Raw genomic sequence first — 24383 nt, 5'->3', positions numbered from 1 at the left:
CAAAAAGTTTTGTAACTTTAAGAAGGCGGTCATGCTTTTATCATCCCACTCAACTGGATCTTTTCTCGTTTCTTGGTCATTTGTATCAAGGGTTTGTCAAGTAATGAAAATCCTACAATCCACTGCCTGCAATAACCTACGACTCCAAGAAACATTCCTATTTCTTTTTGGGTTTGTGGTAATCGTATTTGTCTTAATATTTATATTCTTTCTGTGGTCACTTTCCTAACTCCTCTTTCGATTTGGTGTCCCAAATATTTGACAGAATTTTTGCAAAACTGTAATTTCTCTGGTGACACTTTGTCCACCTTTAGTAACACAGTCACTTCGGCTTTTTGACGCAACCAATACGTCAGCAATATATTCCACCAAGACTGATTGTCTGGCCAACACCAGAGATTCAAGACATCTTTTCAAAAGTTAGTTAAAAATTGAAGGACTTTCAGTGTACCCTTGAGGAACACAATTCCAAACGTAAACACACTTGATAAATTTAAAAGAAAATAAAAATTGACTATCAGGATGCAATGGAATGGATAAAAAGGCATGGCATAAGTCAATTACGGTATCAGGGGGGTATCAGCACAAGACCCCAGACATACCTTGCTGCCAGACCTCGGACTGTGGGGGCTGCCATACCGAGGAGGGACAGGTCCTTGTGTGCCGTGAACGCTCACTCCCCGCCGCCGCTTTTTACATCGCACTGCGGCCGCTGAGAAGGGGAGAGCGTGAAAGGGCACTACATTTCCCTGAATCCATCGCGGCCGGAAGCTGCACACCTGGGACACGCGCCAGGCGGCGCAGAAATTGACGCGGCACTCCCGGCAGAGCGGGGGGTATCAGCACAAGACCCCAGACATACCTTGCTGCCAGACCTCGGACTGTGGGGGCTGCCATACCGAGGAGGGACAGGTCCTTGTGTGCCGTGAACGCTCACTCCCCGCCGCCGCTTTTTACATCGCACTGCGGCCGCTGAGAAGGGGAGAGCGTGAAAGGGCACTACATTTCCCTGAATCCATCGCGGCCGGAAGCTGCACACCTGGGACACGCGCCAGGCGGCGCAGAAATTGACGCGGCACTCCCCGCGTCGCGGGAGCGCGCGGGCAGCGCCGGGCTAAGCCCGGGCAAAGGGCGGGCCCTCTGTGGCCCTCAGAGGACCTGAGGAGGACGGGGCGGGCCACCCCCCTTGGCTTTCACACCTGACATTACACCACGAAGGTAAAGACTATTTCTTATGCATCTGTTGGTATTCCCTGTTTATCATGAATACTAAAGTGGATCACCCAGCTACCGTAGCAGGAACTGTGCAAAAGTTTTCTTGGTTGGACGAGCTAAACCTCCTATGTCAAACCACCTATGCACCATCAGAAACCCCCCTTTCGCCCAAAAGCGACATCATACTACCAGTTAAGTCCACTCTTTCGGAGCACCCCACATTACTCAACAAAACTTGTAGTCCTCATATCGCACCCCCCCAGGTTTCATCGGTGAAAAGGACTCAAACACTGCCTCCAGGTTCACGCATTGTTAATTCCCCAACGATATCATCGACTCCTGAGGCCCAAGATCCCTTAAGCCCTTCTATACACCCGCTTTTAGTACCGCTCATTGAAAAACTGCTTAGCTCTCTGATAGCCCCGTTGTTGGACAAAATTAACATGTTAGGGGATAGGCTTACTTGTTTAGAGTCAGCAATCAAGTCAAATTTGTCGGCCGACAAGCACCGTGACACATTCAACCGTCCAAAGTCACCTCCCACTCACGAAGGCTTTAAACGGGATAAAAGCTGCCAAACACAACTAACTGGCCCTAGTACAGTGGGGCAAAAAGTAATCAAACACTCTCCAAGTGTCTTCTCCCCCCAGTTGACCACACCTAGAGCAGTTCATGATAACATTAAACCAATCCATCTACCACCAGAAGCGGCCCCATTCGTGTGCATACTTGCTGGCGTCCCTGCTCTTCCACCTGGAAAAATTGAGAGCCAACATGACTTACTAAACAAAACCAAATTCTGGCTGTCAAAAAATAGGCCACTGCCTCGTCACCTATATGGAGCAATAAGGAGCGTCAGGAGGGTGGACTGGCTGGGTTCTCTTCATAAGGATCTTCCTGGGGACCTGGTACTCGTGAGATTCAGAGACACAAACATTGTCCCTTACTTGAAAACCTGGCCGCCACAAGAGACAGACGGCCCAATATCTATATGGGACCTATATGACTTTTATCCCTCAATCCCTGGTTTTCCCCCTTCCTTGAAATCATTCCCTACATCATGATCTTTTTGGGAAATACTGAGAGTGGTAATAATTAATTCTAACCCCCATTTTCACCATCTCAACCCGGGGGTGGAAGGGAACTAATTAGGTTTGGGACCCTGTCCTACTGTCTTTGGATTCAATCATGGAGGAATGTTGAACTTTGCAAGGTCATACCTAAATTTACTCCTCTTTTTAGACTTTTAAACCTTTTTTAATTTTTTATGTAAGCTGACACTGGTTCTTTTGATTTTTCTTTTTAAATGATGATCATCTTTCCCTTTACCCTTTTATTTGAATGAAATTGTTTAAATGTACTGTATTATTTTTTTTTTCTCTGTTACTGTATGCTTATATGATATTCTTTTGGTAATATCGAATAAAGCTTATTTTGAACCTCAATTACGGTAAACCATCCTGCTGTCCATGGTATCTGGTATAAAATTACTGCTGGATTTGGCACTACTGGGCAACATGGTATGACAATCTTATTAACCTTTCTCAGATCTTGAACCACCCTATATTTCCTGTTACATTTCTTTATTCCAATTATGGGTGAGTTACAAGGGCTACTTGTTATTTCTTTCAGAATGCCATGCTCAACCAATGGATCAATTTCTGCTGCAACACCAGCTTTAATTTCTGGACTCATTTTGTATTGTCGGGTATTTGGATAAACTGCACCTTCTTTCACAGTGACTTTTACTGGATCTACATTTCCCATTAATCCTACTTCTTTTCCTGTAAAATCCCACACTTCAGGATTTACAGTAGTTTTGACCTCATCTGGTAGCTCTTCTTCTGTCATCATGGAAACATTTCATTTACTTCTGTTCCCTGCTTGGCTAACATGATTTTGTAGACTACTTCTTCATCGGGGGTCTGAACTGCAACACCATCCGGTGTGCAGAATATTGTGCAATTCTTTTTGCACAATAAATACCTTCCTAGTAAGTTTTACAGTACTTGAGTCACACATCACAAATGTATGCATCTCTTTAAAACTGCCAATACATACCTCCATTGGTTTTTCAATTGGGGTCCTAATTTATAAGAAACGCCCACTACTTGGATTGCTTCTCCCGAGAGGGGTAGATTTGGGATGTCTGCTGTTCTCACAGTAGAATGGGTAGCACCAGTATCCAACAAGAAGGTGATGTAATTGCCTTCAACCTTACCATCTATATATAGACCTGACTGATCTACCGGCAAGGATGTGCCCAGAACGCACTCCTTTTACTCCCCTCTCACTCACCGTCATTGTATCTCATTGTCGAAATAGGAATCCTGCAAAAGAAACTGTGGTGTTACAAAATGTTTCTTACCGCTTCCATCCTGGAATCCGGTGTCCACACTGTACTTGGCTTGATTCACAAAATTTGGCATAGGGGCTGGTGGCAATTGACTCTGTAGATTTACAACCTTCTGCGGTTGTCTAATTAACACCTTATTCTGCGTCTGTGGATTTAAATTTTGGTTTTGGGTGTTATTATTCTGTATAATTTTACACTCTTTTTTCCAATTCCCCAATTTTACGCACCTGTGACAGGGAAACCTTTTCTTTGCCTCTTCTCTGCTCAATCGCCCTCTTGGTTTACCCCCACTATTTTTGCCTTGGTCTTGCCTATTTCCTTGGTTTCCTGCCTGATTATTTAACTGGAGTTCTTGCTGTAATGCTAATTTATCTTGGGCCCACATTACTTTTTCTTCTAAATTCTTTCATCTGTTATCCATTTCGTCTCCACAGTACTTGGTGTATTTGAGGATTTCATCTACGAGCTTTGCTTGCCAGCATAACATCTGCTGCTTAATCATTTGCGATATGTCCGACCTTAACCCAGGGCCAAATCAGTATACGAAATGTGTCATGTCTTTGTCTCCAATATTCTCAAACCCACTGTACTGCTTAAACCCCTGTAGAAGTCGTTCATAGTAGGCATGTACTGACTCATCCTTTTTTTTGCGTTGTTCTGTCTAATTTTATCCAATCAGTTTCTTTTGGGGAAATCTCCCCTTTCAGGAAAGCGATTACCTGGTGATATTTTTTCATTACTTCTTCTGATGGGGCTCCTGTCTTTTCATCCCTTGGGTACTCATCATTGGGCCAATTTACTGTAATTTTACATTCTGTCCACAAATCGGGAGGTACAAGTATGTCGAATAGACCATCTAAGTCCTTCAACAAAACTTTTGAAACCTTCACAAACCTTTCCTGTACCATTCTACTGGTTTTTCTCTCAACTCTGGGAAAATCATTGGTAAAAGATAAAATATCCTGTTGGGTACATAACCTCCTCCTGGAAATTCTCTCATTGGGCACAGTCTTTCAACCTTTTCTGTTTCTTTTATTAAATACTCAGATGCCTTTTGATTCGCCTGTACTTCTTCCTTCTTCTTTGTCCACCTAGTTTTCCATCTATCTAAATCTCCCCATTTTTGCAACAGTGTCAACAACTCTTTTATCTGTAATTTACTTCCTGACACATTCATGTTTTCTAAATCCTTATCAGAAAATTCTGCTCTATAGGGTTTCTGCAATACATTGGATTTCCCTATGTCAATTACCATTTCGGAGGCCAAATTCATCAATTTTTCATGAAATATTTTTGTATTTCGGGTAATGTTTCTGCATATGAACAGTAACTCTTCCTCACTAAAGTTGTTTAATCTATCCACTCTTACATTCCCAGCTATCATCTCTTCCAATTCAACTCTTAATTTAAATATATCTAATATTTTCTTTTTCTTGTGCCCATCTTTATATTTCTTCTGGGGTTACCGTTGTGGCTCTTTTTTTGTCCTGTTGATGTCTCAATTCGCACTTCTTTTGAACAACCTGGCATGACTTTTCTGGGTGAATCATTTATTTGCTCTCTTATTGGCAAATCTATTAATGAAATTACCGATTCACATTCACTGGCTTGATCATCAATTATTATATTTTCTTTTCTGGGTTGCATGATTGGTGTAGTCATGACAGGTGTTTTAGGGCAATTTTGCTTATCCCCATATGAGGGAACAACGGGGCCTATAGTTAGGGGTATCGTTAATGCTTCAGGATTTGTGTTCAGCTGGGTTATTTTCTGAATGAATTCACTTCTATATTTATTGATCACTTCCTTTTCTTTTTCTTGAAGTACCCTTACCATTGTAGTCTTGTGTACAACCTGCAAAACTAAAGGTGTTTTCAGAATCGGGGCACTAGGGGTAGTTCTATTTGACTCTTCTACGTAAGATGGAGGATTTTTCATCAAAATATCTTCAAAATAATCATCTTCTGAATCTCTGCATCTCCACTACCTGTCATTAAATGTTTTGTTTTCTCTGTACATTTACTTCCTGTCTGTTCTTCTGTTGTTACTACAGGATATAATCCTTCCACCGCTATGGCTTGTCTGCATTGTTTCATCTGACTATCTTGAGTTTCACGAGGAAATTTGGGATAAAATTTACTCAGCTTCTTGTTACTTCGTGATCTATCATGCTCAAATGCTTCAGTTTCCCATTCTTCTAAAGCTTCATACTGGGTCAATCTTGATCTTGGGTCTAACTCATTCATGCGAGTTCGTAAATTGTGTAAAATTCTCCCATTAAATGTTCAAACTCAGGAAATGCTAATATTCCATCATCTTTTATATATTCTATCCAATTTTCTAGCCATACACAGGTATGATAGCCTCTCTCCGTCATCATGTATGATGCAGGCATTTTCGGGGGTGGGATAAGAATTCCTTCCCTAGTTTTAATGGGTTTATCCTTTTTAAAATAATTTTAAATTTTCTGCATAAATGAAATTTTTCTCTTTTCTCCATACATTTTATGTCAATTTCCTTTAATATACTGTTCGTGAGCAAACCCTATAAATCTTCTATCTGGACGAGCCCCTATTATGTTTGGATTGTATCTCCACATACAAATCCCACTGTCTATTATTATCGGGGCTTCTATTTTGATGACTGATTAGATGTTCACTTTTACTCTGATGCTTCTCCAATACCCGAGCGTCTTCTATTCTGCTGACCAATCAACTTCTGTTTTGCTTATTCGCTTAACCAATGTTTGCACAGCTTTTCAGTGACATCAGTATCGCTCCTCTCTACTGACCCATCCTTTACAATTTCACATCAGCTACACGCCTGCTGTCTCGAAACCGGTGCCAGGATGCTTGTTTCCAGTCCAGGAAAGACATGGCTTAGCAGTTCAGGCTGGACTGTTCCCATGAGGCACAGGGTCAAGACTAATACGCATATAGCTGTGTCTGAACTGGGGTGGCGAAGTGAGCTAAAGAAGGATGATGTATTCAACCCAGATCTGTGACTTGGGGTGAGTGTCTGAAAAGTTTTAGCTCTCCATCCATCATCTCCTTGGGTTAACTTTGTTCGCCCTAAGTTGGCAGGGCATGCCCAGATGTGGGTCCCTTGCTCACTTTGCCACTGGATCAAGCTAGCCTGGCTGATAAATGCTTGTTTCTGGTCCAGGGAAGACATGGCTTGGCAGTTCGGGCTGGACTGTTCCCATGAGGCACAGGGTCAAGACTTATTTGCATATAGCTGTGTCTGAATTGGGACAGATTTAGACGCAGAAATTGGGACACTGAAGTTTTTGACAGCGGATCGGACTGGAACAATTCGATAAGTGGGTCTCTAATTTGTCAGGATATTAAGCTCATGAGCTTATAACGATTCAGTTGCAAACCTATTTTGTCCTTTAAAGGGTCCCCAGCGCCGTTATTCATCCGATATTCAAACTACTCTCAAACTTAAGTTATTTGATGTTCAATGGTCAAGGTTGTTGCAGGATGGTGCCAGGCATCGCATATCTGGTCACAGTAAGTTGTAGGGTTACTTGATGTATGAAAGTATTGTTTCTACCAAGCCACACAGTCTGGGAGGCGCCGTCATGGCAGTCGTTGAATGCTTCATTTATAAGGTTTGATTCTCTGAGCAGACTGAAAGCCATACTTTTACAGAAGGAGGTAGCCCTAACCTCCGCTCGAGAGACTTTTGATCTCCAAGTTGCAAGGTCTTCAGCTGAGGTACAGACTCTAGTCCAAACTAACTTCATGCTCCATTTCAGAGAAATGGAACATCATATCTTTAACACATCTGATACAAGTGAGATAGTATACCTGTTTAAGAGCATAGGTTCAGGGCTATTAAGCACCTACCAGACGGTTATCAGGATCATTCCATCTTTAATACACTTTGTATTTAGAGCATTTTTGGAAAGCTCCCACTGATCCTGATACTGGTAGTGGGTATCCTGGTTTAAATGTTTCTGCTATGCAATGGACATCCCCAATTTCAAGGAGATGGAAAAAAGCGCTCTTGGAGCAACATTGCCGTGAACACATGGTACTCCATATGGGCACAACTCAGCTTCAGGAGCTAAGCGAGCATTGGTAGTTTTCATTCAGATCAGTCTGGGTAGACTGCTTCTTGCCTGTACTCCACTGCTTATTCTGCGGACACAATTGCATGTTGCACATCTGTCTAACACTCAGACATCGGTTGTCCTCAGCTTATTCCAATCCTGATGACGGCATTCTTAGATCCACTACAGGATGCTTCATCTCCTGTTGGAATGGACACCGGCTCTGTACCAGGCTTACAGGCATCTATTGCTGCCTCAGCAATGGCTGTGAAAACCAGAGATGATCACCTTTGCTCTATTGACCTGATCCAAGAGGTGTTACAGGGACCGTAGTCTGCGAAGGCAGGCAACAGTGATGTTTCGTCTCCCACACAGGACACATACAAATTTGGCTCTCTGTGTGCTGGAACAATTTGGCTTTTTTTTTAAAACAAATAAAACTAGAATTTGAAAACATTATTTTGTTTTATTTTTCCTCTTCTGCTCTTACTGAGCACTATGGCTTTCGACGTACTCCGTTGGTCTCAAAGTATGTTGACTTTCTAGAGCACTCATAGGGATTTTTACGGCTACATCATTTATATATATCTTTTTACATATAGAGGGCCAGATGTAGGTAAATTGAATGTACCAACTGTAAAATACTGAATGTTACCGATTTGGTATTTTAGAATCGGTAAATGCAATGTAAAATTCAGAATCTGCCATTCGGTATTTCCCGAATAGGCCTTTGGGCCCATAGGAATGAATGGGAAATACCGATTCGGTAAATACTGAATAGGAAACAATATAAAAAAGAAAAAACTGAATCAGGCAGCCAATCCGGTGCTACCACCCTCCCCCACCCTACCAGGAAGTGGCTACACAGGCAGCTGCAAGTAATTAGAAGCTTCTGGAGAGGCAGTTGGAGCTAAGCTGAGTCCCTGAGCCACAGAAAAAGTTTTGCACTTTTAAACTGTGAAAATGGTAAGCAGCATTGAAAATAAACAGCCAGAGAGGAAGAGGAAAATTAAATTTAGCAACATGGAGCTGCAGGTCCTTGTGGAGGAGGTGGTGAAGGAACACCAGAAATTGTTGGGCAAGCTGTCCCTGACTGTGGCTGAATCTGCCAAAAGGAAGATTTGGCTGGACATTCAAGCAAAGGTGAATGCTGTAGGAGTGACTCCAAGGGACATAGACGACCTGAAAAAGAGGTGGTATGACCTCAGGAGCCCGACAAAGAAAGAAATTGCTGAGCTCCACAAACAGGCAAACAAAACTGGCGGAGGGAAGAACCGTGCACCCCCGCTGACTGACCTGGAGGAGCTGGTGGGGTCCACCATTGAACCAGAGAGCGTCTGTGGACTGGGAGATGCAGACAACTCTGCCAGAGCTGCCACCAGAAAAGGTAAGATGAATGCACAGCAATCACTACCACCCCATCAGCCTTCCCTTTACCCTATGTGGCAAAGTCAACCACTGTCCAGTAGAGGTAGCACTATACAGGAGCAATGCATTATGGGACATGTAGTCAGTAAATGAAGGACCATGTCATACAGCACAGCAAGCAACAAGTTAGGCTAATCATTTCAGACATAGTGAAGTGCATGCAACATGTAGATTGTACAAGTGAAAATTATTTAATTGTAGTGGCTGTGAGGCAGTTGCACCAAGCTAATGCACGCTCATATGTCCACAGGCGAAACATCACACAGGCGTACCAGAGAGACAGAAGGCACGGCACCAGAGAGGGATGAGAGCCAGGGCCAAGTGGAGAGAATGTCACAGAGGACACAGGTGCACCAACTACACAGCCACCATCCCAAGACCCAGAAATGTCTCCACATCTGCAGGCGTCCCCAGAATGTTCAGGTTCCCCTCTGCTACTGTCCTCACCTGAACTGCCTGCATCACTGCCTCTGACAACTCCTGCATCACAAAAGAGCAGGAGGCATGTAGTTGCCCCACTTGTCCAAATGGAATCACCAGCGGGTGACATGGAGGGGGATGCCACACCAATCTTGCCTGGGGAAGGTAGCCCTGCCACACAGCAGTCCAGTTCAGAGGTTGTCCGTACAGGTAGCAGACGCCGCAGGCACAGAGAAAGCATTGTACCAGCTAATGTGGGGGGTCCCAGTGTCTTCCGTGGGCTTGAGGGTAGCATGGTAAAAATCCAAAGGATGCAGGAGAAGGCCATCCAGTCTGTGCAACGCCAGATGAGGAACCTGAACACAAATGTGGAAGATATAGGGAAGGGCATTCGAGAACTGGTCGATTTGAACAAGGAGATGGCTGCAGGGATGCAGGACATGACACAATCAGTGCAGCTCCTATGCAGCAAACTGGACCAGGACATGTTAGCAAGGCGCAAGGTGAGGCAGCGTGCACAGCAGCAAAGTAAAGCAATAAACCGCCTGGCCACAGCCACTTCCCTGCTATGTAGACATTGCATTAACATGCAAGAGGGACTCACCCACAACAGCAATGAGGTGTCTAGGGGCATTGCTAGTTTGACCGGTGCTGTAGCGGTGCTGATTAATGCACAGACAGCACAAACTGCTGCCTTGGACGTCCCAGAAAGTGAGGAAAGCACCAGTAGGAGCAGCATGACAAGCCCCCTTGTTGTGGAGACACGGAGGACCAGCAGGCGCCATGGTGAGCCAACAGCCCAAACGCACAGTAAAGAAAGCCAGCCACTTACACCTGGCACTGGTAGGCGTGGGCGGAAATTACTTTTTCAGTTAATGGGGAATTGACCCAGGACTACCATTATTACATGGATGACATTTGTGTTGCACATTTGTGCTTTTGAATACCTACGTAGTGCCAAAAATTAAACTACGTTTGGTGCATACTCCACCTGTCGGGGTCTCTTTACTTACTTAAAAGTAGTTGCGTGTGATCTCTGCCCGTCTGGACTGCCATCTGTTGGTGTAGCAACTCCTGCTGTGTTGGGTTCAGGCAGTGCATGCTCATCATCATGGTCCTCATAGTCGCTCAATTCCACCTCTGTGCCCTTCTTAGTCGCAACGCAAGGTTGTGCAACATTGCACAAGAGGCAATCATCTTACAGCAGGCTATAGGTGTATACTGGTGTGCCCCTCCACTTTTATGGAGGCAGCGGAACCTGCTTTTCAAGAGGCCAAAGGTGCGCTCCACAATGTTCCTGGTTGATTTATGTGCCCTGTTGTATCGCCTCTGGCTGGGGTTTGAAGGGTTGAGGTAGGGTGTCAGGATAAAGGAGCGGACGGCATATGCACTGTCCCCTATTTGAAAATGGAAAAGACATTACTCACATGCACACATACAAATACATCTGCAATATCTATCAGGGTGTGTCACAGTGTTTTACCTAGCAGGTATCCTTCGCCAAATTCCCCCGCTGTCAGTAGTGTGTAGATCCCACTGTTCTGAAAGATGTTGGAGTCGTGGGTACTTCCTGGAAACTTGGCCACTATGTCCGTGATAATGTAGTTTGCATCATAGATCACCTGTACATTTATTGTGTGGGTTGACTTCCTGTTCCTGTAAATGTACTCTGTGGCAGCAGGAGGGCAAATTGGGATGTGGATGCCATCAATACAGCCGATGATGTTGGGAAATGTGCTATTTGATAGAAGTCTGTCTTGGTCCTGCGTAGTTCTGCGTGCGTTTCAGGGAAGCTGATGTAATGATGCATTCTCTGCATCATGGCCTCTAGGAACTTCCTAAAGAAACGGGACAGGCAGCTCTGGGACACCCCACCCAGCGCAGCAATCACACTCTGGTAACTCCCAGAGGCAAGCAGGTGTATGCTACACACACCTGCACATGGAGTGGGATGGCGTGCGCCCTTGGGGTTGGGTGCTCCAAAAGTGGGTGCAGGTCCCTGATCAAGTCCAGGATGGTTTGGGGGTGTATCCTGTACCTTTGTAGGATCTCTGCCTCAGTTAGTTGGAATAGGGTGATCCTCTGCCTGTAGACCTTCTCCAGACCCTCTCTCCTTCTGCCTGTAGCCGTAGCCGCCTCGCTATGACGTAGAATGCCACCATTATGGTCAAAGTGTTGCATTTTGCGGCTTTTTTTATAGCCTGCACCTGGTTACCACCTGCTTTCAATGCATGGTAAATACAGACTCTTAAATAGCTAATTTCATGCAAATTCGGTATTTTAGAGGTTACCTACATCTCAAAAGTCAATTTTTCCATTTCTTATTTACTGATTTGGTATATTTACCGATTCGGTAAATTTACCGATTCGGAAAATGTTCCGATTTGGTAAATTTACGGATGCGGTAAATGTTGCCGATTTGGAACATTTTTCGACCCCTACATCTCAATATCCAAATACCGGTCAGTAACGGCCGAAATTCGGTATTTTCGGCCATTACCGACCGGTATTTGATTACCTACATCTGGCCCAGAGTGTTTTAAGATGTTTTTATGCTCATATTTTAGCAATACGTTTATGCTTTTTAAACAGGCATATGTTAGCATTTATTATTATGTCATCCAGTCGGATGTGGAGTGGGTGTTATGAACCCCAATGTATCCCAATATAGGTCTAGGTAGTTGCACAACCTTTTACCTACATTCGTTCTACAATTGTTCTACATAACCGGTTTGGTGACCTTTTACCTAGTTTGGTGCTGCATAAATGTTGCATGGTTTTCTCTGAAAACTAGCCTTATGTATCATGCACGAGGATTCTCAGTATCACAGCAGGATTACCATCTTCTGCATAATAACTATATAAAAGGGTCACCTCGATCGTCATACTTGCATGACATGCCCATAGTACACTTAATGGTAGAATCCCTGAAGGTACCTTTCAGGTACAAAAGCACTAAATCTTCACTGGGCAAGCCAGAGGAGAAAAGACTTCCATGCTGACACGGTGACGCAAGGTGCTGTGGTCCCTGCACGCAGACACTTCAGCATGCAGTGCTCTGACATCCCTTGTGGGGTGTTCATCTGGAGACCAAAATGGGGTCCTTTGCTCTTCCACATCAGGTAATGGGGTTTGCTCCATCCTAAGGGAATTCTTGGCTATACACCTACATACATGCGAGGTAACCTTAGGTACATCTAGTTGTGGTTTGCATCGTAAGTGTACACATTATTATTGTTATGTATCTATATGCCTGTATATATTAATTGTTTTAGCACTATGGTAGAATTTTACCTTTTCTTTACTCTGCTGGTGCTTAAAACCGTATATATCTGTTTCTGTCTCATGGATGACACTGGTTCAATAAATTCTTATTGAAAACGTCCCCAGCGGTTATTCTGTGTATCGCTCTGAGACAAAATGAGCACGAGTGACTGAGCAAAAGGTACTGAACTGTTTCCACGATCCCTGAGGGGTCAGGGTTGTCATGTTCGATAGTTGCCAGAAATGATTTGCTCCTTGGTAAGAGGGGCTCATAGTGGCACTGAGAGCTAGCAGCTGGTATACAAAATAACGTATCCCTTCGTGGTGTCTGGAATCAGTCTGGACACTAATCCCATAGTTTATGTTGTCTAAATGCGCAGATCCTATATAGATTTATAGGAACTACACGACACAACATGCTGACTCTGGACGCAGGAACTTTTGGGAGGAGGAGGCAGTTACTGCCCAAGGAGAGGGAATGAGCGGCAGTATCAGGGGAGCCTGAGAGGGTAGGGGGAAGAGAGCGAGCACGAGAAAGATAAAGGGCTTGTTCGAATTTTAAAAATTGTTTCTGAACAGAAAGTCAAATAGAAAAAAGCGGAAGCCCACAAGTCCTGGGGCTATACTCTGGGGATTGAACAACTTGGAAAAAAGAAGGTAGGAGGAGACCAAGTAACCAATAGCAAGACAACCAACTGGACCAATCCAAAGTGATAGGAGGAGTCAAACCCCAAAAAAGTACATACAACAGATCATCTTTTAGTGCAAGCGCTTTGTGCCGCACTTACAAAAGGTAATATCAACAATTGCTAGACTGCCAATAAATAAGGTGCCTAGCCCAGAAAGGTTCACCCCATTTGCAAGCCTTTCACTGAAATGGAAATCTTAATGACACAAAGCAAGCAAGCAAGAGGCAGTAATAACCATAATTCCAAAACCAGGGAAGGATCCCGGTAAGTGAAATTCATATATGCCTATTATTCTATAAAGCATCAATGCTAAACTATTTATGGGGATCCTTGTGAAATGTTTAAATCCATATATGAAGGCACCCTGACCATGGTGGGTTCATAGCTGCAAGTGGATTTGGAGACAACATTAACTTAATGCGCAATGTTAAGAGAACTTTTGATTAATGTGAAAAGGCATTTGATGGAGTGCAATGGTCTTTACTTAAAGAGATCCTAGACAAAATATAAATAAGTCCTCAATTTAGAGGGGGAGGGGGTGCTCAGCCATTAAGGTAAACTGATAACCTAGGTCAGCGTGAATGGGGTGGCATCCAACACTTTTTATATAAGGAAATACATGAGACAGGACTGCTTCCGGTCTGCGCTCCTTTTCACTCTCTACATGTAGCCTCTAAGTTGATGGAGTGTGGCGCAAGGCAGATATATATGGGGTGAGACTGGCCGTCATACATTGCCCATTGTGCAGACGGTTTGATCAATCCCCATCTTCTTATCAGAACTTAGCAGCTTTGGCTTAGCCTAAGATTTTAAAATAAATGTTCAAAGGCCAAATATGGAACTTTTCCACACGTGGTGATTAACTGGAAACATTAAAATCTAAATTCACATTACAATGGGCTAAAACACATTCAATACCTAGGTATTAAAATAATGGCATACATAGATTAGGAAGCCTAAAAAAACTTCTCATATCCCCAAAGCTTTTCCGGGAAGGACGGGGGGATATCCTGGTTAGGAAGACACGCAGCAACTAAGATGACCTTCCGACCAAAAATACTATATGTGATGTAAGCCCTCCCATTACAAACCCTCAAAAATACTGTTAATAAGGTTAAAAAAATAGCACAAAGTAGTTTAATAGGTTGTAAGAAATCAAAAATGGTGATGAAGCAGGGCTAGCATTTACCTGAAAAGGGCAAACTGGGTTGCCCCCACCTGACCAATTATTGCCTAACGGCACAGATCTGATATTTTTCCTATTTGTCTCTAGTCACAAAGGTCACTGTGGCAGCTCAGGATAAAGTAGTTATAACGGGGGCTGCACGATCACTGCCTCACCAATAACACCCATCATAAGCAGCCCAGACCTCTCCTCAGTACTGAAAGAGGAAGCCTATATGCAGACTATACAAGATAGGGGATTTCTATCACCGCAAAGGCCTTAGGACTTTTCACCATTTAAAAAATATTTATTAGGATAAAAGAGCGAGAGTGAGATACCTTCAGATTAGGCACTGGGTCACACATGGCTCAGTCAGACCACATGACAGGACACCACTAACATCATTGGACAAGTGGCTCATCATGAAAAAGATGGCAAGCTTCTGTTGTCAGAATTGTATGCATTTCTCACAGAGACTCCACGAGCCAAAAGAAACATGACTATGCACTGAGGAGACTACATACACTAAACCACAATTAAAATATTTGCTGGCTGATGTGACTTTCTTCCAGGAGAAGACTACTGGGAGCTAATGCCAGAAACATCTCACCCCAAGGATATCTAAGCCTCTTTAGGCTTTAGCACCTACATTGCTACTCACAACGATGGAGAAACTACATATACACTAACTGTGAAAGGGGTGTTGTGAGTTTCCTACTAATCCGTAGAACCTACGCATTGTTCGGGCAACATAAATTAAGGGCTTGGTGTCAAACAGATTCCAGACACCACGGCAGGATATGTCGGCCTATAGAACAGCTAGCACACAGTACCACCGTAAGCCCCCCTAACCTACCAGGGAGCTAATGGTTTCTGACCAACACTGAACATGACAACCCTGATTCCTCAAAGAATCCTCAAAACAGTACAGAACCTTTCACTCAGTCACTCGTGCTCACTTATTCTCATAGAAATGTACGAAGAATGCACAGTGAGACGTTTTCAATAATATTTATTGAACTAACCTTGTTCTTGCATAAAATATGTGTGCTGCAATGATAAAACGTGATTACAAGCATAACAAGCGTAAATAGTAGATATAGTTATACATACAAACAAGATGTTGATCTAGCGTACTCCTACTATGCGAACCGATTCAAAGTGGACCTAGAGTGTGTGTAGGTGTGGAGCCAGGAATTCCCCTAAGGGACGATCCAATCCAATTACCTGATGGGATAGAGTGAAGGACCCCATCTTGGTCATGAACTGGACACCCCACACAAGATGTCAGACCGCTGCATGGTGATTTCTTAGCATGCAAGGAACTTCGGTGTCACCTGAAGGGCCTCCTCTACTAATCTATTGGGATGCTCATCTTTTATACCAGAAAGCAGCCTTGCGATGTACGCATGGATTAGTGATGTTGTGGATATGTAGAGAGCCCTGTCGCCCAGTGGATGAAGATAGTGACGACATTTGTACATAGTAAGGATCGAGACCTTGTATATGATGTTTAAGGCATTGTGATAATGTTGTGCGGAGCTAGATGTAAAACAAGTTTAGTTTCAGAGAAACTAATCTAACATTGTCGTGCGTTCAAATGTCTTCAAATGATTACAGCTTGGAAATGATATTTTGAGGACAATGTAAGAAATGAGCTGATTCACTACCTGGAACCAACCCGGTAATATTAATTAATTAATTAATTGTGGGTTTGTAATGCGCTAGAATCGACTCCCGAAGGAGTATCTCTGCGCAGTAGACCGCTGGGGAACCCATCCTGGTTTCCCTGTGAGATGGTCCCTACTGGGTATCTCCAAGGTGAAACCAGGCATCCCCAGCGTATGTGGGGGGCCGTTGTGGAGATGAGGCAAGCTAATGCCCAGAGTTGACGAGTGTGATCCCTGGTTAGAGTAGGCACCGAGATGAGAATTATCGAGTCCGCTGACCCTGGTCCACGACCCTGCCGCGTCGGGAATTAAACCCTGGTCCCAGGCTGTCCTCTGCTCTCGGGTCTGCCGCCTCTAACCAGGGAGCCACACGACTCCACAACATAACAGGGATGAGGGAGGTCACTGCTAAGAGCCATACAGATTGCATATTGAACATGTGCAATGTTTGTAGAGCTGCAGTGAGACTTGTCTATGCAACTTGAAAACTGTGCCGACTACACGCCATACTCTATTTCAAAGTAAAATTATGTTGACAAGCGTGGAAACTGAAATGTTTACTTTTCCTTTTGCTTTGTTGATCATAGATTTTTAATTAAAAATGAATATGTGGTGCTTAATAGAAAATTGCCTTAAACTGAGAAAGGTCTGGAGGAAGGTTCTGGCAGATGTTGACACAATCTTTAACACCAGATTCACAGCATACATACTCCTAGGCCTACCAATTAAGCAGACATACCCCTTACAGTCTCCTTGGATGAAAACTATCTCACTTTTGCCATGTGCAGCAGTGCAAACCATGACAAGCCTTTGGGACACAAACAAAGTACCAGAGCACCATAGCTGGCTATACCATATGTGGGATTTATTGGGCATCGAAAAGGTACTGGACCTAAGGGAGAATCATGCTGAAGACCTGCGGGCCCCATGATTACCCTTCCTAGCAAAAGAATTTAAATGGCTGAAATGTCTCAGAGTACTGGGGATAACCAACCAACATGTTACAGAAAGAGACAAAGGACAGGAAGACATATATAGTGAGAGGTAAGACACTGACCCTCAAAACAAAGACCAATAAAACATACTCTGAGATCCACCAAGGTTAAACAGAGAAACTGCAGGTATTAATTATGGTGTACTGGGAGGGAGAGAAGAGTATGCTTAAATTGTGAGTATGTCCCTGAGGTTATCCACTCCTCCAGTCAGCGAATGTAGGTGGGCATATGCGTTGTGAGGCAGAAAAACCCATAAAAATATAACTGAACCACAAAATCAGGCCTGGTATTCCGGCACCTAGAAAATCGAGGGCAGGAACACAGGGTCAGGTGTGATTGGGCAAAATGGTATCCCACCTGCAGATAGCACTCTGCCTACTGTCTATAGGGACCAACAGTGTGAAGAATGTTAATTGGAAGTAGGAGTTGTTGGGCTATTTATAATATATGCCATAGAGTGACATTATTTACCAGTCAACCAGTATTGCAGTAAAAAAGCCAGACCCTATTTCAAAGTAAAATATTGCTGCTGTTGATGGAACTAAAATGTTGACTTTGCTTTTGCTTTGTTTGTCATATAACTTTAACTAAACTGAAAAAGGTCCAGGAGGAGGTCCTGGCAGTAGTAAATACAGGGGCTTATTTACAAGCCTCTATCGCCACAGGAGCGTCACTTTTAGTGACATTCATGTTTCAATTTGGGCTTCGCATTATTCACAGGGCAGCATTAACCCACTTACCGTGGCTTACCGCTTCCTTGTAAATAAGGCCCCTTTCAGGCTATGCTGAGCGTGAAAGGGGTGAGCAATGGGTGTTGTGGTGGTCGTTTCACCCCAACACCCATTGTCTTTGGCGCTGCCTCATATTTTCAAGGGCAGCGTAAATATGGGGCAGCACCAAAATGAAGACCAGCGAAAATCGGGTCTTAAACAGGTGCAATGAGGAGAAACGTTAATTTCTCATTGTTTTTGCTGTTTCTATGTGTGCTGTGTTGTGCAGCACACAGAAACAGCAAAATGCCATTCATTGTTTGTGTGCAGGAAGATGTCCCTTCCTGCATATAAACAGTCAATTTGAAAAAAATGAAGTTTTGCAACTTCAATGTGTGAAGGCAGCACACATTACAAGTCACAAAATGCCATTTAAAGATTGTTTATGTGCAGGAAGGGACACCTTCCTGCACATAAACAATCTTATCCTACAATTCAGGGACCCTTGCACTATGGTGCAAGACTGTCTGCTTTGGTGCTAGGCAGCTAACATTAGCGCCAGAGCATGGGGAAACACAGGGCTGCACCGTAGCCTTCTAAATATGGAGCAGAACTGCGTTTTGGAAGTGGCGGAGTGGGGCGTTAAGCCAAGGAGGCTAAACTGCGCTCCGCCACATCCATGTAAATATGCTCCACAATGTTTAAAACAACACTTTCCAGATACCCAGCAAACATACTCCTAGGCCTACCAAATACGCAGATATACCTCTTGCAGTCAATCAATCAATCAGCATTTAAAGAGCGCTGCAATGTAATCCGTGGGTGTATCTTGGTGCTGGGGTACAAGGTATCTGTCGTACCAGCCTTCTCAGCAAAATGTCTTGAGGAAACAACTGAAAATGGCAAAACAGAGGGCAGAAAAACATTGGGAGCAGAAAAGGCAAAACTGAAGGCAGAAAAATTAGCCGAAAAGGCAAAACAAAGCAGAAGAGGGCTAAACAAAAGACAGAAAAAAGAGTAGAAAAGGCCAAAAAGAGGGTAGGAAAAAAAATACTGAAAGGGCGAAATCGGACAGAAAAATGAACAGAACAGGCTAAACAGAGCAGAAGAATTCAAAACAGGGCAAAAAACGAGAAGAAAGGCAAAACAGCAGGCAGAAAAATTAGGATAAAGGCAAAACAAAGTGCAGAAAAACAAGCCGAAAAAGACAAAAACAGAGGGCAGAAGAGCTAGTAGAAAAGGCAGAACAGAGCAGGAAACAAACACAGGAAGCGCCAACAGAGGGCAGCAGGTAGACAGGCAACAGAGGGTAGCGAACTGCGGGCAAGCTGGAAGGAGAGCTAGCACAATGGTCCCACTCAATTGGGTCTCTCTTCGCCTTCTTTAAGCAGGTCCTGGGGTGAGGGCAGGGTGCTGGGAAGCGGAATGAGGTAAACAATGGGAAAACTAGCAGAAAAAGGCAAAACTGAGGGCAGAAAAACTAGCAGAAAAGGCAAAACAGTGGGCAGAAAGATGAGCAGTAAAAAGGCAAAACCAGGGGGCAATAGAACGATCAGAAAGGCAAAACAAAGGAGAAGAAGGCATACCAGAGAGCAGAAAAACGAGCAGGAAAGGCTAAACAGAGGGCTGAAAAATAAGCAGACGATGGCAAAACAGATGGCAGAAAATCTACCAGTAAAAGCAAAACAGAGAGCAGAAAAAACAAGCGGAAAAACGTCAAACAGAGGGCAGAAAAGGCAAAAATAGAGGGCAGAATAATAAGTAGAAAGGTAAAACAGAGGAGAGAAACAAATGCAAAAAAGGCAAAACAGAGCTGAAGAGAGCAAAACAGAGGGCAGAAAAAGGCATAAACGAAGGCAGAGAAACAAGTAAAAAAGGCCAAACAGAGGGCATAATAACAAGTAGGAAAGGCTAAACAGAAGGCAGAAAAACAAGGACAAACAGGGAAAAACAGGGACAAACAGGGAAAAACAGGATGGAAAAATAAGCAGAAAAGGCAAAACAGAGTAAGAAACGAGCAGAGGAGGTGCAAACAGATGGCAATAGGTAGACAGGTAGCAGAGGGTAGTGAACCGCGGTGAGCTGGACAGGAGAACTGTTACAGGGGAGCTGGCATGAGGACCTGCTCAATGGGGTTGCACTGCGGCCTACATTAAGAAGGCTTTGGGGGGAGGAGCTACGCGGGCATCCAAGATGGTCGCGTGAGCAGCGAGCTCCCGAGACCCGCGCCGCCCTTCTTCATTTATCCTACACTTATCCTGATCATTTCGACGGGCTTTTGAAGCACTATCCTTACTGATGCTGACGATCCTTTTTTGGTCGAAATCGGACCTTGGGGACCATTTTTCTGTCGTCTTCAACTTTCTGGCCTGCCCACGAGCGCGACCGGGGACTCGGCTGCCTACTGTGGCCGACCCGTAATTCAACAACAACGGCTGCCTGGCATCTGGCCCACCGGAGGTGTACTGCTTTCGCTTTCGGTTTCCTGCCTCATTGTCTCTGTCTCCTCCTACTCTGCCCTCGCCTGCTGCCCTCATGGTCCACACTTTCCATCATTGGACTGGCAAGGAGGCCGCGATACTCCCTCTTGAATTGCACGTCGGAGTTTCTGGATTTTTCCTCCGTCTCACAGCTTCTCCTGGCTACTCGGCCGACATCGAATGCGACATGGCAACAAAAGCTGAGGCCGAAAAACGCAGGAAGGCTGCAACCCGGGGGGGGTCGATCCAGTCCAACATGATCGAACGCTACACCCAGCCGAGAGGCTCCCCCGGTGTTACAGGCGTGGGCGCTGAAGGACCTCAAACGGATATGCCGTCTTCTTCGGAAGTATCGCTCCAAGATCTGTTGGCTGCCATCTCTGGACTTAAGGCCGATATGAGTCAGCAATACGAAGCCATCGTGTCCAAAATAGACACGGTGGCTGTGGATGTTACTCTTATTCGGGCCGATTTAGCCAAAACAAATGAGCGGGTGAAGGCATTAGATCTTAAGGCGTCGAGTCTGGTGACGGACATGGCGGAGGCACAGTCTGAGATTGGGAATCTGCGTGCCTCGCACGATCTGCTGCTCAAGCGTATGGAGGACTATGACAACAGGGCCAGGCGGAACAACATACGCCTAGTCGGAGTGCCGGAATGTGATGGTGCTGCCTCGATCGACTTATTGGTCGAGGAACTTATCGTTGCCAAACTTGCTCCGGTTGGACTCAGTAAGTTCTTTGCCGTAGAGCGCGCCTATCGTTTTCCAGGAGGACAAGTGAAACCAGGAGGCCCGCCGAGGCCTATCATCGCAAGACTATTTCACTATCGAGACAGGGACGCTATCCTCCAGGCCGCCCGTAAACACGGCCCGTTGAAGTATGACAACAATTCTGTCTCCATCTATCCTGATTTCACTCCCCAAGTGCAGCGACAACGATCAGGGTTCCTTGGGGTGAAACGTCGCCTGAGAGACCGGGGACTGAAGTACGCCATGTTGTTTCCAGCCCGACTACCGATTGAATTTAGAGAACGTGCCTACTTTTTTGATCAACCGGAGCGTGCTGCCGACTGGTTGGACTCGTTGCCGACAGATGACTTTGGGAGCGGAGGCCCTGGTGGTGCGGAAGGTGGTGCAACGGCCCAGGAGTAATATGGGGCCCCGGAGGTCCGGACTGAGACTACGTATTGCACTGAGTAAACTAACTGTGTGCTTTATGGTTCTGCCCGTGGCGGTGCGGGAACGGGTGATTTCTCCCTTCCTCCTCGGGGGGTTCTTTGTGTAGATAAGATGGGGCGACTGGCACACTGCAGTTGGGGGTGGCTTTTTAGTCAGCAGGGGTGCAGGGTGGGGGGTGTTGTAACGGGTTTCTGTTGGGGGGTTGGTTCTTGGGGATTTGGTTGTGTTTTGTTTAGTTTGTTATGTCTCTGTTTTCATGGTATTTCACAGTCTGCAATCACTCCGAACTTGGGGTTGTGGAGGGGGAGGGGGGTGGAATGTAGTTGTCGTAATGGGGGGGGTGAAATGCGGGTTCTTTCTTGGAACGTAAACGGGTTGGGTGATAGGATCAAGCGGGGCATTGTACTACAATTCTTGAGGCGCCATGCCCCTGATGTTGTGTTCCTACAGGAGACCCACTTAATTGGAAATGCTTGTAAAGCCCTCGACCGCCGGGGCTATCGCCTGGTTGCACATGCTGGTTTCACTTCTGGGTCCCGGGGCGTGGGTATCATGGTGAAGTCTTCCCTTGCTCTCGCTATTGACGAGATTATCCTTGACGACCGTGGGCGGTATGCTGCTGTTTCTGGGAGGTGGGAGGGTAAACAGATTGTGCTGGTTGTTGTCTATATTCCCCCAGGACTGCAGGCTACCACCTATGCCGATCTTGGCAGGACTCTCCTTCGTCTTCCGGATGGACTGTTAATCCTGGGCGGGGACTTCAATTCTGTTATGTCTGGTGAATGTGATCGACTTCCCCCTAGGGTCCTGCTTCCGTCCCAGATGTGGCTCAGTGAGATGGCTGACACTTTTGGCTTAGTGGATGTTTGGCGCTCACTACACCCCACACTCCAACACTACACTTTTCACTCTGGTGCGCATGGCAGCCTCTCCCGTATCGATTATTTCTTTATGTTAGCCTCCACTCTGTCCACCGTTCGGGAGGTACGACATCTTCCCCGGGGTATTTCGGACCATTCTCCCTTGCTGCTTAGGATTACTGTGGGTGGTCTACTTGGCAACAGGGTCCCCCCGATTCCTCCCTGGCATTTCCGAAGCCCCCGGCTCCGTTCAGATTTGGTTAAGGCAATTGATTGCTACTTCGACAAGAATGTCGGCTCGGTCACTTCCCCCACTGTTCTTTGGGAGGCCTTCAAGACGGTTATCAGGGGTTCTGCCCTATCACTCATTGCTGCAGAGCGTAGGGTAAAGAGGGAGGCTGTTCTGGCTCTTGAAACTGAGATTACTGCGCTTGAAAGTGAGTTGGGTGGGAATGACACGCCTGCATTGTTGCACACTCTGGAATTAAAACAAGCTGACTATAAAGCTTGTGTCACAGATGCTGCTAAACTGATGCGATCGAATCAATTAGGCCGACTGTATGATGTGGGCGACAAGGCTAGCAAGCTCCTGGCGTGGCTGGATAAGTCTGAGCGAGCGAGTCGTGTTGTGCCTGTCATTGTTCGCGAGTCTGGTGAGAGTGTCTCTGATCCTGGTGAAATTGTGGATTGCTTTGTGGACCACTTCCGGAAGGTATATACGCCTGTTAGTGATCGGGATGAGGCCGATTCCAGGCTACTATTGCGGGACATTGCCCTGCCTACTGTCTCGGATGAGGATGGCCTTGTCTTGGAGGCCCCTTTCACCGTTGATGAGATTGCCCTTGCTATCCGATCCTTGCGCTCGGGAAAGGCGATGGGCCCAAATGGACTGCCCATTGAACTCTACAAACTTTGTCCGGACAGGATGGCCGCCCACCTGCGCCACATGTTCCTCGAGGCGGTTGAGGCTGGCAGCCTCCCCCTCGAGCAGCGCCTTGCTACCATAGTGGTCATTTATAAGGACGGCAAGCCTCGTGACCGCTGCGCCTCATACCGCCCCATCTCTCTCCTTAACGCGGAACCCAAAATCCTTGCCAAGGTTCTGGCCAATCGGCTGCTTAAGGTGATTTGCGACCTGATCCACCCGGATCAATCCGGTTTCATCCCACACAGGAACACGGCCCTTAATCTGCGTAGGCTCCACAGTGTTCTCGCGAGAGCTCCAATTCTCGCCGAGCCGGCTGTGGTTGCCTCCTTGGACGCCACTATGGCTTTCGACACTATCGAATGGCCCTATCTCTGGGCGGCTCTCGCTAAATTTGGCTTTGGCCCTAATTTCATCGCATGGGTCAGGCTCCTTTACGAAGGGCCATTGGCTCAGGTCGTGGTAAATGGTAGATGCTCTGATCCCTTCCCTTTAGGCCGTGGTACGCGCCAGGGCTGTCCGCTCTCCCCGCTTCTATTCGCGTTGGCGCTCGAGCCCCTTGCCGCGTGGCTTCGGTGGGAACCTTCCATTAAGGGGATCAGATGGTCTCCAGACCTCGAGGATCGTGTCTCCTTGTACGCGGATGATATCCTTCTTTATCTTACATCCCCTCAAAAGTCGCTTAACGTTCTCTTTGATGTTCTCACGTCCTTCGGTAAGAACTCGGGACTAGTCATTAACTGGACTAAGTCCTGTGTCTACGTCATAGCCGGGACTCTGCCGCCTCTACCTCGCAGGTTTCCCATACTGGTAGCGACAGACGGCTTTAAGTATTTGGGGATTTATGTCTCCATGACCTCTTCTGTCCGCTATGAGCGGAACTTGTATGCTCCGCTCCGTAGACTCAAGCAAGACGTTCGACGGTGGCGTGAATTGCCCTTATCCCCATTGGGCCGAGCGGCACTC

This window comes from Lissotriton vulgaris, chromosome 6, assembly GCF_964263255.1.
Source record: "Lissotriton vulgaris chromosome 6, aLisVul1.2, whole genome shotgun sequence".
In the NCBI taxonomy this organism is placed as follows: Eukaryota; Metazoa; Chordata; class Amphibia; order Caudata; family Salamandridae; genus Lissotriton; species Lissotriton vulgaris.
This window is presented reverse-complemented; position numbering follows the sequence as displayed.